The sequence below is a fragment of the Cheilinus undulatus genome, linkage group 3 (assembly GCF_018320785.1).
Source record: "Cheilinus undulatus linkage group 3, ASM1832078v1, whole genome shotgun sequence".
Lineage (NCBI taxonomy): Eukaryota > Metazoa > Chordata > Actinopteri > Labriformes > Labridae > Cheilinus > Cheilinus undulatus.
In genome coordinates, this window is record NC_054867.1 from 25,496,675 (window position 1) to 25,513,817 (window position 17,143).

Consider the following 17,143-nt stretch of genomic DNA (forward strand, 5'->3'; position numbering starts at 1 on the left):
ACTGCAAGTGAAGAGTTTTCTTGAGTGAATAAAGGAGGGAACAAAAAGCTGGTAGATGCCTTTTTCTAAAATATATTTCTGTATTTTACAAAAGGGAAACCAGCAAGATTTAGAAAAAAACTGTGTTGCAATGGACATCTCTGGTCCAGTGACCCAGTTATTGACAAGAAACTCCATTTTAAAGTGTTAGCTTTATATTTGATGTGTTAAAATACTGATAATACTGATAGAGAAATGACAGGTGCCTCTAAGCACTAATTCTGGCACTTCAGGGTAAGGAGGGCTTTAGATTAAGAGGGCTGCCACTGTGGTCAAGTACAAGACATTCTCCATCATATCAGACCCCTCACAGAAGCACAGGGTTTAAGGAACATCACTTATGCTATAGAGCTTTCACGTTATGAGGAAGATAATCAGTGAGTGGGTAGTAACAATATCAAAAGTATAGACTTTGGTATGATTTTATAAATAAACCATACTGATACCCGTTTCGTTACCACAACGGCATAAATAGAGGTCATAGACACATAGACACAGAAAACTCCTTGAAGGTGTCTTAATTGCACAAATACATGCTATTGTATTGATATAATTTAGGCAGTGCCAGCTCCTTTACACTGCAAATTGCACAATCTCATGTTATGTTTTGGTTTGCTGAAATAACAAACATTGTATCATTTTTGTTAGGGATGCACGATATTATCGGCGGTATATCAGAATTGGTCGATAATAGCTAAAAAATGTTAATTATTGGTATCGGCCGACAGTAGAATTTACGCCGATCTGTATGGCCAATAATGTGACGTCATAATTAAGTGAACGTGATGATGCCGGATGTGCGCAAACAACAACCAACTCAACATGAGGGCTGTGTGGGATAAGTTTGAGGTGTGGAAACAAGACAGCAAAGTAGCTGCTTACATCACTTGTAAAGTACATGTGATGCGTGGAGGAGCTCGGAAACATGCCTTTAACACCACCAGTTTAATTTTGCATCTAAAAAACTGCCAACCTGATGACTACAAGGAGTTTCTTAAGATAAAGAATGACAAAACTTCGCACCAGGGAAAACTCGTCGGAGGCCTCTACTTCAGTCATTTGACAAAGCTAAAAAATACAGCAGTGACCATTGAATTTAGAGCTCTTGATAATCAGCCTTTCAGCGCTGTGGGCTATATGGGCTTCCGCAGGCTAATGATGCATTTATTTGAACTGCAAAACTTTGTTTCCAGTCACATAGAGAAGCTCCTTGTTAAAGCTAAACATATTAGCTTCACCACCGATATATGGACATCAAGTGTACATCCTTTTGGCATGTTGAGCCTCACTGCCTCAGTGGATAGATAAGAATTTCACTCTTAAAAAGTCTGTCCTGCATTCAAAGGAGTGCTCACTCAGCAGCTACAATTGCAGCTGCTTTGATAACAAGCTTCGGATATGGAAAATAGAGATAAAGAACGTGCATGTCGTCCAACGTGACATGCGCGAAACATGGCAAAAGCAATGATGGACTTCTGTGTGCCAAGTCTCCCATGCACACTCAAAGGTGCACGAAGGTGTCTCCCGCATTGGAGATGTGGGTGTCACTGTGTTGTTACAGGGCTGTTTACAGTGAAATGCCCATTAAACTTGGTTGTCTAATAGGGGTGCGCGATAAGACGATCTTAGATCGTAAAGAAAAAGAATGTATTGGCGATCTGCTTAGTCTGTTTTATTGTATGGTCGGCTCTACTACTTCTCGCTCTTTGCTCTTTATGTCACTGCTCATTTCAGCCTTATTCAGAGCAGTAAATCAACGTATACATGACCTTTTTTAAATAAAAATCAAAATTGCGTTAAAATAACATACAGTCACAACTTAACTGCATAACCACATGTCTCAAGAAATCGTCTATTGTGTGTCATATTTATATTTTCTTTATTTGGCAGTCTGTAAACAAGGCTGAAGTAAATGTGATGTTAAATTGCATACTGTATGAACAGGCTACTTGTTTAAATCTTCAGCTGTAGGAATTCTTTTTAAAGACCATATACTTTGAATGCAAATCAAAGTGTCAAAATGTGCTTAATAAAGTGTAAAGTAGATTTTAAAACACAGACGAAGACACACATAATAATTCTAAAGTGGTGCAGAAAATTTAGAAATTGGTTCCAGAAGACAGAATAGATCAGAATGCAAGAAAATAAATGTTTGTAACTTTAATAAATTGTGGGATAAGACCTCTACATATATACATATATATATATATATATATATATATATATATATATATATATATATATATATATATATACATACACACACATACATAAATATAATGTACTGGCCAACAGGATGGTGCAGAACAAATAGAGAAAAATCAGAGAAAATGTTGTTTTTTCTGGTCACTAACTTGCAAATTTGTCTTAGAAGTTTAATGAAAAAAATCATGATAAATTCGAGATCGTCATCTAGCCATTAAAAAAAATTCGCAATATGATTTTTTTTCCATATCGCCCACCCCCATTGCTCAGTTAGTTTGTGCTGTTTAAAGCAGATCAGGAGAAATACTTCAGATGAAGATTTTTCTGTTGTTCATATTGAGTCTCAAAAATTTAAAAGCATATTTAAGCTCTGAACTATAGCTAGATTTTTTGCATTTTTTGCATTTATTACAGATTTTTGTTGTTATTGTTATTTAAAGCACTCTGTCAGGAGGATCTCAGGGAACCATCCTGCAAACTGGCTGAGTAATAAGGAGAATCAATCTAAATGTATAAGCTATTTCATTTTTGCACTGTGGAGCTCAGTGTCAGCAGGTTATTTTGCTGCTGTTTATTTCCCTCAAAGATGGAGATGACTTTGGCTGTACTGTTAAAAATACATGTAAGCATGTGATGCACACAGGGCTTGACATTTACACCCGCCAACTACTCACACACATATACTGATACACACTCGCACTGACATGTTGGTAATGTAGACTGAAGGCTTCTCTCTGTTTAGGGAAAATGTTTCAGAATTTTGGAGGATAAACTCAGACCTGAACTTTCTCGTTCTGCTTTAAAGCTTCTCTCTGTCCATGGAGGATCAATGTGTCAGCGCCGTTTGTGTGTGTGCACTCCAGCTGTGTGTCTCTGTCGCTTGTGCAAGCCAGGGTGTGTAGTGAGTCTGAACATTGTTTGATTAATACTCCATCTATAGTCTTTGTTTGTTAAGGGCGATCTAAATGATAAAACCTTTGCAAATGCATGCATAATTTAAATGTTATTAAAACCTTTTAAACGTTTGTATAATTATTTGCCATATATCAATAACTGACAAGTATATAAGACGAGAGAAACTCCGAAACTTTAAATCAGTTCACTGAGGCAGTAAGAAACAGAGGCAGAAGGATAAAAGTCTGTAACGCATCACTTAGGAGTCAAAGAGAATTCAACAGGGATTTATTTATCTAATATCAAACAACAGACCGTCCAGTTGTTTAATGCTGTCCAAATGTGAGCTTCATGCACCAAATATAAGTCATCTATTATTTAAACATATATTTTGATTAATTTTAGACACACATATGAACACATTTCCACCATACAGTTTAAAGGAGTATAGAGCAGAGAACAGGAGAAGTGTGACACTCAAGATTCTCTGGTGGAAATTTGAAAATTAGAGATGTTCTTGTAATCTGCTGTAGCTTTTTCCAAATAAATAGCCAATTAACAGTATTTCAATATCAGCATAAACTTAACATCCATTGAAGAAAATAAAAATCTAAGAGTCTTGACTCTTAGATGACTATCTCTAACAGCGGAGTATGACATATCTCTGGAGTGTGCTGTGTACAGGGAGAGGTGCTTTATTAAGAGGAGAGCTGATATTGATCATACTGATGAGGGAGAGTAGAGCATGTGTGTCATGTCATACCCTTTGTACCAAATTTGGCATATATGTCATAGTTTCCAAACACCAAAATTGTGGCTAGTGGAAATATCGAGTGGCTAGTAAGTTTGGATATTGGCAAAAATCCAATATCGTGCATCCCTAATTTTTGTAAGAGAAAGTATTAAAACATTTGACTCCTTAATACCTTCTGACATTGTTATTCAATGTTGTAAAAAAGACATGAAGTGTAAAAAATAGGGTAAGTGTACCCATTAAGCCCACCAAAATCTAAGTTCACGTATTTTTCATAGATACTAAGATGGTTTATAAACATGATCATTTGTTAAAATGAAGGATTAATCTTCCATTTTAAAGTATATTTATTTACTTATGCATATTTTAAAGAACAAATTTAAAAAATTTTATGAATAAAGTCAAAAGTCTGGCATGGGCTTAATTGGTACCGAAGTACCATTTAAGCTAGTAAAGGTAAAAGTAAGGTAGTAAACACATATTAATTCAGTAACATGTTATACATGTTAAACGCAATTTATTTTTTTGAACTTGGATTTAATGTCTGGCTTGTAAAAATGGACCTCCACAAACATGACTAAGTAGGCCTTAAACTAATTTTCATTGGTTTCAGTATTTAACATTTCATTGAAAATTTTATTTAATATTGACAAAATTTGATTCAATATTGACAAAATAAAAAATGTATTTGTTTTTAAAAGTATTAAATGACATTACAGTGCATCAACAATATCCTATTGAACTTGGATTTAATGTTTGGCTTGTAACAATGATGATTTTAGGATAGATGCTGTAATTCTTCCCTTTTGTTGGCATTTTTCTCACTGTAAACAAATTATTATGCAAAATTAACTGACATAACAATTCTTCTGGGCAGTGTGTGATCTGTGATACTCGTGTTAGTGAGGTATAACAACATCCAACACAGGATTACAGTGAAAAGCTATCAAACCTCAAAATGTCATTATTTCCTATTGAAACACATAAGATGGGCTTAAATGGTTCCACAGTGACTACCAGGAAAATAAAGATAATATGTTCTCACCAAAATGAAACAAATGTATAAAGAAATGTCTGTAGCCTAAATATGCTGTAAAACTTGCCATCACAGTTATCCCTCTTTTGCCAAACTTTCTGAATTAGAAAGGAATTCTTGTTCAATGTTAGCTTACGCTAGCTGTTTTTTGGGTCACAGTACCATTTAAGCCCACCTTAGAAAAAAGACATTTTTTGAAAATATTTCACTCACCCAAACCTGATTTTTTGTGTCTTAATTTGAAGACAGTTTGTTTACTTATCATTTTTAATCCTTAAGCAGTGTATCTATCAGTAGGGCTACATGTATTGACTAGTGATCAGCTCACTACGCTAGCTAGCATGACTCATCTTTTCATATTAAACTAAACAGTAAGAAATGACAAAAAACTACTTGTTTATACTCAAAAAACATTGACTTCAAAGTCGCAAGTGGACTTAAAGGGGCAGTGTGTAGAAATTGAAATTTTAGTGACATCTAGAGCCCATCTGTTACCAAAACATCACATCACTAAGCGACGAGAGCCTGTGAAGACCAAAAAGGATCGTGAGCCGGACATCATTTACAGCAGTGACGAGGTGAGGGTTTATTTATTCATTTTTGTAACCATTATTTTTATAGATTATAGGTCAGTCTTCTTCTCTGCCTACCTTCCAGGTAGATTTCAGGACCGGCGGGCAGGTTCGTATTTAAAAATCGCGTTTCGCTCTTTCTGTCCCCAAAATGTTGCCATAGACAACATGGCAGTACGTTATGTCAGCCTCCGTGAGCGCGACCTGCAGTAATGTAAATTTAAAAAGCTTTTTTCTAATTTTGTAAAAAGAAAACGAAAGTTTTAAGGGGATGATTGTACTGTTATTTTAAAATACTTCACATAAATATATAAACATTATATCCCATTTACACAGTTTCTGTTTGGCAAAAATGCTGCCAACTTCCACACACTGCACCTTTAAATGGTGCCTGGGCTTAATGGGTACGCTTACCCTAAACAAAAACTAAAGAGTGCATATTGGCTAAAACTATTTTTGTTGGCCACATTACTCATTTCTGCCATATTTGAGTTTACTTGTTTATAACATATAACATATTTCTAATAGGTAAGTTTATGTACACTAAGTAACTTTGAAAACACACATTGAAATTCATGTATATATTACTTGTAATTCATGAACTATATTTCCAAATATAGTTATTGTTCTTATTGCATACATCTTGTGGGAGACATACACACAAAAATCAGGAATCAAGGAAACAGTTTATTCGATCACGCAATAAAAAGTTGACAGTACCACCCATTCTTACAAGTCCAAATTTCAATATCTGGTATGACCTCCATTTGCTCGCACCAAATCAGCCACTTTCCAAGGCATAGATGTTATGAGGCCATTAATCTGTCTCTGTTGGATCGCCTGCCATTCCTCCTGAAGAGCTGTACGCGCCTGTGCGTTTTTAGTCAACAATTTATCCCATCCCAATATTTCATTCACCTACCCAGTTTATACACTTGTGAGTACAACTCTCATGAATTGGTCTGTGGTTGAGAAAAGGCACAATCAGTCATGCAGAACAAAGGTATATTGTGTGTCTAAGAAGTTGTTTGAAGCATCTGAGTACATCTCATGACAATTCTAGCAAATTTTACAATGTGCGTTTTTAAAGTTACTTAGTGTATTCTGGTAAATGTGCTTTATGATGAAACTTGTTTGGACCCCACTGACTTTATGTACTCATCCTCTCTCTCTTCACAATTATTATCCCTAACATTGCATTTCTCTGTCTCCTCCTGTTGTCTCTATGCCTGTGTGATCTTTTGTCAACACTTCCACGTTTATAAAGGTTGAAGAGCTTCTGCTATAATCTGCATGTGGACGAGGTTTATTTAGGAGCATAAACAATGATCATAAATATCACCAATAGCGTCAGGTGCCATGACAAACGTGCAAGCAACGAATAAAAAGACGAAAGGAATCATCCACTAGTTTATTGATGCCAGAGGAATGAATTTTAAAATGATAAAATAGTCATAATGTGACCCACAGATGGGCCGCTCAGCCATCACAACATCACAGAAAACTGCCACAAACTTTATCCTAGTTAACATTCTTGTTGTTCTCCGCGTTGGCTTTAAGAACATATGGTGTATGTTATTCGCTGTGGTGATAAAGGAGCATACGGTTTTGCTGTAAAAGCCACAGTAAGCTCAGTAGCTTCTGCAGCACGAACACAGTCCTGTAAACCACCATTGTTGTTTTGGTTCAACATGCGCAAGAGGCGTAAGTGGGTTATGCTATGTGTGACGTAATCGTTTCAAGAATTGGCTGTCCACACGGAGACGAAACGGTAAGCATTTACAGATTTGTTCACTCTGGGATCCGGTTTCAAAAAGTAACATTTACGGCCTCCCAAAACGCTGTTTCCGTGTGGATGAAACATAGATATGACAAAAAACTTTTACATATACGACTGAATTCGTCTCCATGTGGACGGGGTCTGAGTCACAGCATCCCAGCACACATGTGAGCCCAGCTCTGACATGGGGAGGGGGGGGGAGGGGCTCTCTGGTAGTCAGCGTGTGGGTTTACTCAGCTCTGCTTATAAAGTCAGAAGGAACGAGCCGACAACAGGGACTCAGAAATTACATTAACAACATAAATAGCATAGGGCTATTTCGTATGTCTATTAAAGGGACAAGGTATAGACCTGCTCTGTAGGAAAGGTATCTTTAAAATGACTTCTGTTGTGATCTGGCGCTATATAGAAAATACATTGGAATAAAATTAACTCAACCTTCAAGGGGGGATGGGGGGTGCCTCTGTTTGTGTTTGTTGAACAATACATTAGATGAGGAACCTAAAAATAACTGCATTTTAAATCACAACTGCAATATTGGAAGGAATAAATCCCAATAGAATATTTTCATAAATTTCTGCCCTAGTTCCTATTAAACTGCCGCTTTTCTACAGCTTCATCCAAGCTAACAGCTACCTCTGCAGCAGCCATTGAATACACCGGCAAACCCCACCCAGACGATCGCAAACCTCTGCCGAAGCAGGCTGGTAGAAGAGCAAGAACATAATTTTTGTCATGAAAAGCTTGCAGTGTGGCTCCTTGCTTTTGTTTTAACAAAGAAATATGGTCCAGTTCTGATAAAAATGCCACTGTGGCTACATCTAAACAGATCACTCCACCAGCAGTTACCAGCTTAAAATACAACTAAACCCTGCCTGTAACTATTGTAAACTCATCAGCATGAGTTCAAAAACATCTTTTCTGTCATAAAAAGCTTTTACTGCTGTTCTTTGCTTTATTTTTCATAAAGAAATGAGGTGCAGTACTGATTAAACTGCCACTATATTACAGCTATATCTGAACTAATTGCTATACAAGCGGCAGCCGTTGCTATCAGCCGGCAGCACAACTTAACCTAGGCCATACCTACGGCCTCAGTCTCCTCAAATTAACCAACCATTGATCTAAAGCATTTTTGGTTCAGCATTAACATTGTAGATTTGAATTTTGCAGGATGGACTTGCCTGATAGAGTCTGGCAAATTCTGATTTGAACAGTTACACAATTTAAGCCTACAATGGCAGTAATAGCATACAAAATGTACAGAAATGTTATCATTGTATGGCTGAGATGAAAGATAGCGACCCTCTCTCCAGACACTGAAGTCCCTGGATAAAAAAAAGCACTGTTCGTTATAGAGGCTTTACTAGTTTTGTTGTTTCTTTTGTATTCAATCTTATTGTCTTTAGCTATGTCTTACATTTCATCTGAGCTAATTGTGTGTGATCACAGTGGCACAGCAGTCAGATTTGTTGCCACACTGTATGTAAGGAGAAAAAAAGCTCAGTGAAGTCCTCTCTGTTAATATTACATCAGTGGGCTCAGATGTATTGATGTCACCAAATCAATCATTCCCAACAACGCGCTACAGTTGTAAACCCCGGGAATAAAGGGGCTGTTGTTACAGTGATAACTGAAGACTTCTCCAAGTTTTTACTCAGAAAAGTGTTTGTGTTCGGGTCTATTTTTGCTGTGTTTAGCGTTAGCATCTTAGCTAAACATTAGCTCTGCCGTCTCAACAGGTGAGACAGCGGAGTTCTTAATCGCTTTTCTCCAAAGTGTGCAGATGGGCAGACATTTCAAAAGATATCCTTCCTTCATACAAAGTCCACATGACTTTTTCCTGAGGTGCAGAACTGGAACTGAAAAACATTTAGGCAACGACCAGTGAAACACATCCAGCTACCTAGCGAGCACCTACAGCAAACGTAACTCTCATTTGAAGGTAAAAGGTCGCTGGGGTCACGCAAGATTACAGAATGAACCAATCTCTAATGTTAAAACCGGTCCAAAGACCAGTTCGTGCCGCGTTTTTACCAATCCAGGGCTCCACAGCCCAATGCACTCGGACTGCTGATGTCAAGATCGGGTTATCTTTACACCACTAGTAAATACAATATTTTATTTTGAAAAATCTTGATCAAGTATTGAGAAAGGCATCCTTTCAGTCATACTTTGCTGAAGAGAAGAGCAGAGTGAGGTGGTGCAATTGTTTTCTACTCAGTCTTGACATTTATACAAGAGGTCAGTGATTTATATTTTATTTTAATTTGGCTGTTGCAAAATATTGTCAATAAATCAACAATGTATGTCTGAAATAATCTCTTTGTTTATGAATGCCTCTGCAGACATAAGCATCTGGTAACAATGTTTTGAAAGTCAAACTGAATAATTATTTTACCATCATCATTTAACTCTCATATCCTCAGTGCAGAGTCCAAAATGCAAAAGAAACATTATTTGTCTGCACTAAATAGAACTGACATTAGATTTGTTAGCACTTTGGAAGATTTTTTAAATGTGATGTGTCACTTTCTGTCAATGTCTTTTAAAAATGTGCTCCTGACACTTCCTAATGTCTTATGAGGAGCACTTCAGGCACAATGTTGGTACTTTGTTCTTTTCTCAGACACGTCACAATAATGAGACGCGTTAGTTTCCATCAAGCAGAAGAGGACAGGTCCACATTACAGATGCATACATCAGTGCTCTCATTTCTATGTAATAACACCTGTCTGGCCTGATGACGGAGGAACTGTGATGGCTTAGTCTGACAGCAACGGACACACACGCACATTCTCAAACACGTGATTACACACCAACCAAAAGTTATGAAATCAACAATACACGGGTAACTGGAGGCCACTGAGTAAATAACCCACAGTTACTGTTCCAGTTACTGAATGAGGTACAAAAATCCTTTTTTGTCAAAGATGGCTCCATTATGGGATGTGTGATTAATTACTGCATATTGGTTTAATACCCAAAAGAATCTTCCTCTCTAATTCCATACATCCTAAAGTTATCATAAGAAGCTCAAAACCTCTAAAAAAAAAAACCACATTTAACACAACTAAGAATACATTCTCAGTGATGCTTCACAAAACATCTATATTATCAGAATTATTCCACAAAAATTTTCTCACATTATACCCGACACTGTTAAAGAGACAGTGCGACATCATTTGTTTGTACCTGTCATATTTTATGAATTGTCTTAATTATTGACAAAATGGAATCAACTGCTCTCCTGTACAGGCAAAAAAGGCACTGAACTTCAAGTCCAATGTGGGAAAGATATTTTGTAGGGCAATACAGTATTTGTTTGAAGCGTAAGTAAACCCCCAGCTCAGAGCTAACTCCACACACTCCAGACTTTTAAAAAATGCACAAAAAATGGACAGTTTGGTACTGGATTGGGTTTCCTACATAAGGCTGGAGTGACAGTGACGTCCCCTTGACAGAAAGTGGCACAGAGTCCCACAGCACCGCTGCCTCAGAGCAATCTTTTGAGGTGGAGGATTTTCCCCTCGAGAGTCCCCTGAAACAGGCTATAGTGTGGTAATGGACCGTGGTGGTCCTGAGCACTACCTGTTTGGGCCATTGGCTCAAGCATCGGCGTTACTAAGGCCGGAGCTCTCAGAGCCGAGGCAGTGCAGGAGAGGATGGGAGTGGTCTCTGAATGGGAAAGTTGAGGTGGTAATGTCCTACTTTTACATTAAAGCAGGGTTTTTCCTGGCTTAAAATGAGGTGGTGGTACCTGATCGTGGGTTTAAAGGTGCACATGTACCGTGCCTTCAACTGGCTCAAACAAGTTTTTTACTAGCAGTCTATTTTAGGAGTTGTAATTACATGAATTAAAAAAAAAAGGTATTTATTATTATTATTATTAAGTATTATTTTAAAGCATATTCATTTATTTTTTATGTGCTTTGTTTAACATTTTAGTTTGGTTACATGGCAGCTTAACCACCATTTACTTGCACAAGGCACAGCCAGTGGCAGAACATTTGGCCCTCCTTGGCTTCATTTTGTAGAACCTCCTGAGACAGTCTTTTTATTCAAAGACTTCCTGGTTTGGACCATCAATGGCCACCTTACAGCATGTATCCAGGTGACTCTCCTTAAGTCTGTTGCGCAGGGGTGTTCTTATCTTAAAAAATAAAAAAGTTCATGCATTATAAACTTTGCAATATTCTGGTGTAGACATGAATTGTGATAGTGTCCTCAATCATATCTTACAATCTTGAGTGCAGAAAATAGCCCCTCAACATCTGCTGTCTGGACAGGTGCTGTTAGAGCTTTTGCAGCTGCAATCCTGAGAGCAGGATAAAGTAGAGAGGCACACCCAGGTGCCAAGGTGTCTGACTTTGACATTAAATTGGGAGATAAATATTAAAATGAGTTTTTACTGGTACATGTTCATCCTTCTGTACTTGGAAATTCCTTACCACTATTAATCCCAATAACAGTACAAACTAAATATCAAGTTTTCCTAGGAAGCACAAACTAAAACGAATTTAAAGTCACAAGGAGATTTGGATAGACAGAGCTCTGTGTGTCTGCTAGTACAGGAGAACAAGGCGTTAAAATAATATTGAAAACAGTCAAATTAAAACAGCTTTCTATACATTTTTTTTTTCCTTTCATAATTCCGCTTAATGTAAATATTCAGTCTACTTGTCGCAAAAACACGGTTATTTCCTTTCTCTGTGTGTCTGACCGTCCTTGATTGTTTTCATTCTTGAATTAATTCACAGGAGAACAGCTGATCTCCTGCTCAGTGAAGTCCTCTCTGTTTAATATCATATCAGTGGGCTCAGATGTATTGAATATGTCACCAAATCAATCACTCCCAACCACACATTACGGTTGTAAAGACCGGGAATAAAGGGGCTGTTGTGATAACTTTAGCCTTTTCTGAGTTTTAACTCAGAAAAGTGTTTGTGTTCGAGTCTGTTGTGCTACGTTTGGTGTTAGCATCTTAGCTAAACTTTAGCCCCACCATCTCAAAAGGTCAAATTTATGAGCTGCCGTAGTTCAATCACTTTTCTCCAAGGCGTACAGATGGGTAGACACTTCTAAAGTTATCCTTCCTTCATGACTTTTTCCTGAGGCACAGAACTGGAACTGAAGGACGTTTTGGCGACGACTGGTGAAACATCCATCTACCTAGCGAGCACCTACGGCGAACAGACCTCTCATTTAAAGGTAAAAGTTCATCACGGGTTGCGCGAGATTACAGTCGCTGAGCCAGAGCATGGCAGAGCAGGCTATGAAAACACGCAGCAGAGCCTAAATGAACCGATCCTTAACGTTAAAACTGGTCCAAGACCAGTTTGTGCTGCATTATTACCAATCCAGGGCTCCACGGACCAATGCACTCGGACCACTGTCGGCACTAGGACACTGTCAAGATCAGTTTACCGATCTATATCACTACTAGTAAATACACAATCAAAGATGCTTTGACAGGTCGGCCGGTGCTAATTTCGACTCAGCTCTACCTCCACTACTGATGGTTGCGTGCAACTGCAGTTACATATGACTGAAATGACAGATCCCAGAGAGGAAAACGCTTGGTGGAATTTCCGATTTAAAAAACTGAGCCATGAGCTGGTGGTGGCAAGGAATTTGGTGGTGGCGGCTGCCACCAAATTCTCTATGCAAGAAAAACCCTGAAAAAGTTTGTGACGTAGAAAACTTCCAACGGTAGGCTCTACATCACATAAGCCACACCTTTTCAGAAAAGATTTTTCAAAGCAGATGTCCATTTGAGCTAGTTTAAAGCCATTAAAAGTAGATTTTTTATAAATGTGGGTCAAATGTCAAAAGTAACACCAGCACTGATGTGTGTTATCATAGTTCAGTCAGATACTTCAGTGTAGAGTTGAAAAAAATGTTGAAGTGTTCACTACCTCTTTAAGAAATCTTGTCATTTTTGTTTCTGTATTATTAGACTGTCAATGATGACACTTTAAAATTCATGTGGGAGGGAAAAGCAGACATTTAGGCTGATCTTTAAATGTAAAAGGGTGAACTGGTTATTTTTTCCCTCCAGAACAGAGGGGAAAAAAATGTTATACATTTTCAGGGAGATGACTCCTAGACCGCCCTCTCAAAGATATGTCTACATTGAATTTGAAGCTAAACCGACACACCTGTGTGACTCATTTTGAAACCTAAATGCTGGCAGGTATGTTGTAACTAAATAATCTCTTACCACATCTAGCTCCTTGAGAGGTCTTTGTTGGTGTTCTTCTGCTCACACTGGTCAGTAATGGACTAAGTCCAGTTCACACCAAAATCTGATAAAAGCCATACTTATAAAGTAATGAGAATAGCCTAACAACAATAAATAAAAATAATGGGTGAATAAAATACACTTGAACAAAAAATGTTATTTCAGCATCAAGGCTTGCAGTTTGAACGCAGCCTAACCCTGCACCACTCCACTTTTCAAGTGGAGTTTCAATTACACGGCAGTTACAGACTTTTGAGTGTCTTAAACATTCAAGGAACAATTTAAAAAGACATATAGAAGAGAAAGTGACTGTGACTCACCCAATTTGATGTCCAGGTATATTCTGTTGACTTTCATGGAAAAAAAATAAGTCCTAATTTCTCTCTGCGCACTCTTGACTTTACTCCAATGCTGCTAGCATCGCGAAAAACAAGCTAGCAAGCTAACCCTTTCAGTCGCATTTTAACTTTCTTTTGCAGGGTCCATTAACGGCTGCCCGAATGCCCGGGGCAACTTCAAAGAGCCGACGGGCAAGCAAAACTTGTAAGGACTTGCCCAATCGGGGAAGGACGACTCTGAGCTTTTCTATTCCTTAATATTATTATTTTCTTCTCTCGTTTCTGTTACTACGGAGACCCCGAGTAGCCAGATGCAGTGTGTCGCTGCCGCCATTAGCTGAGCGTGTCTGCAGACGTGCTGACAGCTGCACAAACTTTAACTGAAAACCTTTATGAAGGTAAACACTGTCATCAGTAACGATTTATGGTGGGTCACATCAATAAATCTGTTACCCACATAAAGAATACAGGCTTTAACTTCCAAATTTCAACGTTTATTATTTTAAATCCGTATTTTATTACCGTCGGATGCGCTCGATGGAGGTGCATGTGTAAGAGAAGAGAGCAGAGGAAACCTGCCAGTGGTGCGTCTCTTCAGTTTGTTCTTTCATTAAGGTGTGCTGTCGTGTTTAATCTGAAGCTTCCCATTTCCTCGTTTTAACTTCTCTCCAGCCACATCCTGCCGATGCGCGTCATCCACGAGCATAACAAACACACACAGATCACACGTGGAGGTAACGTCATATCTAGTGAAATTTGTCCAAACATGGGTGTTTTATTTGATCTTTAATGCACTCATGATCATAAATATTGTCAAAAGAGCAGAAATATAAAACCAAAGCTCCAAAATGAGGCAGGGTGAAACGATGTGTCTGGAGAACTGCAGGTGTGACGCAGGGCTGGTTTTAGTCATTTGGAGGCCCAGGGCAAAGATCAATATGAGACCCCTCCCCCTTTAACTAAAGAATTAAAAATGAGCAGAAATTTTTTTTAAAGCATCTCTTTTATGTTAATAAAGCCACAGGACTACAGTAAATGCCCCAGTGTGAGATATAAATACCCAAATAGCCAACTATCATTCATCATTTTTTTTGAAAAGCATCTCAGAGCTCAAACTCAGCACATTCTAAGATCTTAAAAACTCTTTAGGCCAGGTGGAACTTTCATAACGCTGGTGTTGGACCAAAGACTGGTATCTCCAAAATGACCACTTTTCAAGGATTGAGAAGTTTTTAATTTATAAAAAATGATGCAAATATGATTTATAAAAACAAATTAAAATAATGAAAAACTGAGATACAAGATTTTAGCCTGAAGTCAGTGATAAATAAAATAAATATATGGTCATTATCAGTGACATATTGGTTCTTCTGACTCTACACAGACATTTGTATCCCATTTAACCTCATAATTATCCACCAATCTACTGTTTTATTTCATTACAACTACAGATTAACTGATCTGTTATCTACCTTACATTCCCGCTTTGTATTGTGGCTCTCACTAAAGTATTTTTTAGACAATGTGGCTCTTTGGTAGAATAAGGTTGAGTACCACTTGTGTAACTGTTACAGTTACAGGGTGGAACTGTGAAATAGCACTTTAAAGGGGCACTATGCAGTTTTGGGAAAGACATTTTTAATCAAACAAGAAAAATCTTAATTGGTTGTTTTTCACATGTCAGCAAAATTTCTTCAGTTTCATGATGAATAAACCAAATAAAAACAGAAGAAAAGCACCATTTCATACTTGGTGCATATGTAGCAAACCCCTCCACCTCTCTAGTGTCAGTGTTTTGCTGACTTCATTTTCCTCTGAGACTCTGAACAAAGTTAAATATAATTTTCAGTGGGCTAACACATAGTTCATAAATACAGTTTTCTTAAAAAAAAAGTGTTGTGTATTGCTTTCCACGGTCGACAGGCAATGGATTTTAGTTCTATGTTGTGAGCAAAATGTATGCACATGATAGCCAGAAAAAGTATCTCCTAGACAGGGCAAGTAGGAATTTAGATGGGGCAAGTAGATTTGGGAAGCACTTGCCCTGAAGGGCAAGCAGGAAAAAACCTTAACATCTGACCCTGTTTTGTTTATTAAAAGACGACCTCCTGTTTCATTAAAGCTGCTCGTTCATTTACCTCATAGTTTCACACTGACATCAAATTGCCTGAAATACAAAGAGAACTACTTCGTTTCAATCTAAAGTGGTCCACTTTCACCTCGCCTTACAAAAGGGACGAGAGCCCTGACGACGGTATCATGACAGACACCATGAACATGCTGAGATGTAACAGCATTTCAAACCTGCAGGGGCACTGTTGTACTCCAATGAGGAAACCTATATAAGATGTGGAAGAAATGGATGTGAAAACAAAGAAAGAGCTTTTTAAAATTAAACAGCACCTGCTCTCGTATTCTTTTTGTATTCTTTTCCCCTTTGAGATTGACATAGGAAGCATTATATTGTTTATCTGAGCATCCAGCTTTCATGAAGCAACATTGTGTATTCTGAGTTGCTATTTTCACTCCACGTTTTTCATTAATTTCATACACAAAAGCATGTAACATAAAATACATTTTTTTCTGAATGAATCAAGCTTTAAAAAAGCCAAATAAAGTAACGCTCTTTGATCATATTGTATGCAGTCTTTTTTTCAAATCTTAAAACATGTGGTTTAATTTATGTCTTATTTTGGAAAAAAAAAACAGTAAATGCAGTGAAGTCAGATTTAAAACCATTTTACAGAGTTAAAGAATGTACACGAGTTTCTAGTCGCAGCTTCTGTCTCCACCATGTGTTTTAAAATATCAAAGTCATAATCAGTGGAACAAACTTCTAAAAATGAACAAAAATGCTTCATTATACAGAGATCAGAGCTTGCTGTGTGGAAGTTAATGGAATAAAACAGAGTTGGTTGCTAATGGACTTTGTACTCTGGCACATTGGTTCATATCAGTCAGTCACCGCTGGCTGTGTCACAGGTTTGAAGCTTTTAACCAGGGTGGACGCACCAGGAAATAAAATATGTTTCTAGAAACAGCAGAGACCAGTAAAATGTGTGCTGTACTCTTTAGAGTTTTGATACTTGCACACTCACACCTTACACACATAAGCATCCACTCATGCACAACCACATGTACACACAGCAGAAGCAGTGGAACAAGGCATTACCATAAATTCATTAGAGTGGCTGGGCAGTATTTATAAACATGTAGAGATGTTGTTTACAATGTCTGACTGGATGGATTACACTTCTACACAGACAAGTGAAGGAAACACT

At 37.8% G+C, this 17,143-nt stretch overlaps 1 long non-coding RNA gene across 1 annotated transcript in view; it reads right to left on the reverse strand.

Annotated features, from left to right (window-relative positions):
- Positions 1-13,982, reverse strand: part of LOC121528425 — a 34,222-nt gene extending 20,240 nt beyond the window's left edge. Inside the window, exon 1 of the long non-coding RNA XR_005993483.1 lies at positions 13,845-13,982. This is a non-coding gene — a long non-coding RNA (uncharacterized LOC121528425). The remainder of the gene's footprint in view (positions 1-13,844) is intronic.
- Positions 13,983-17,143: the final 3,161 nt, after the last annotated feature.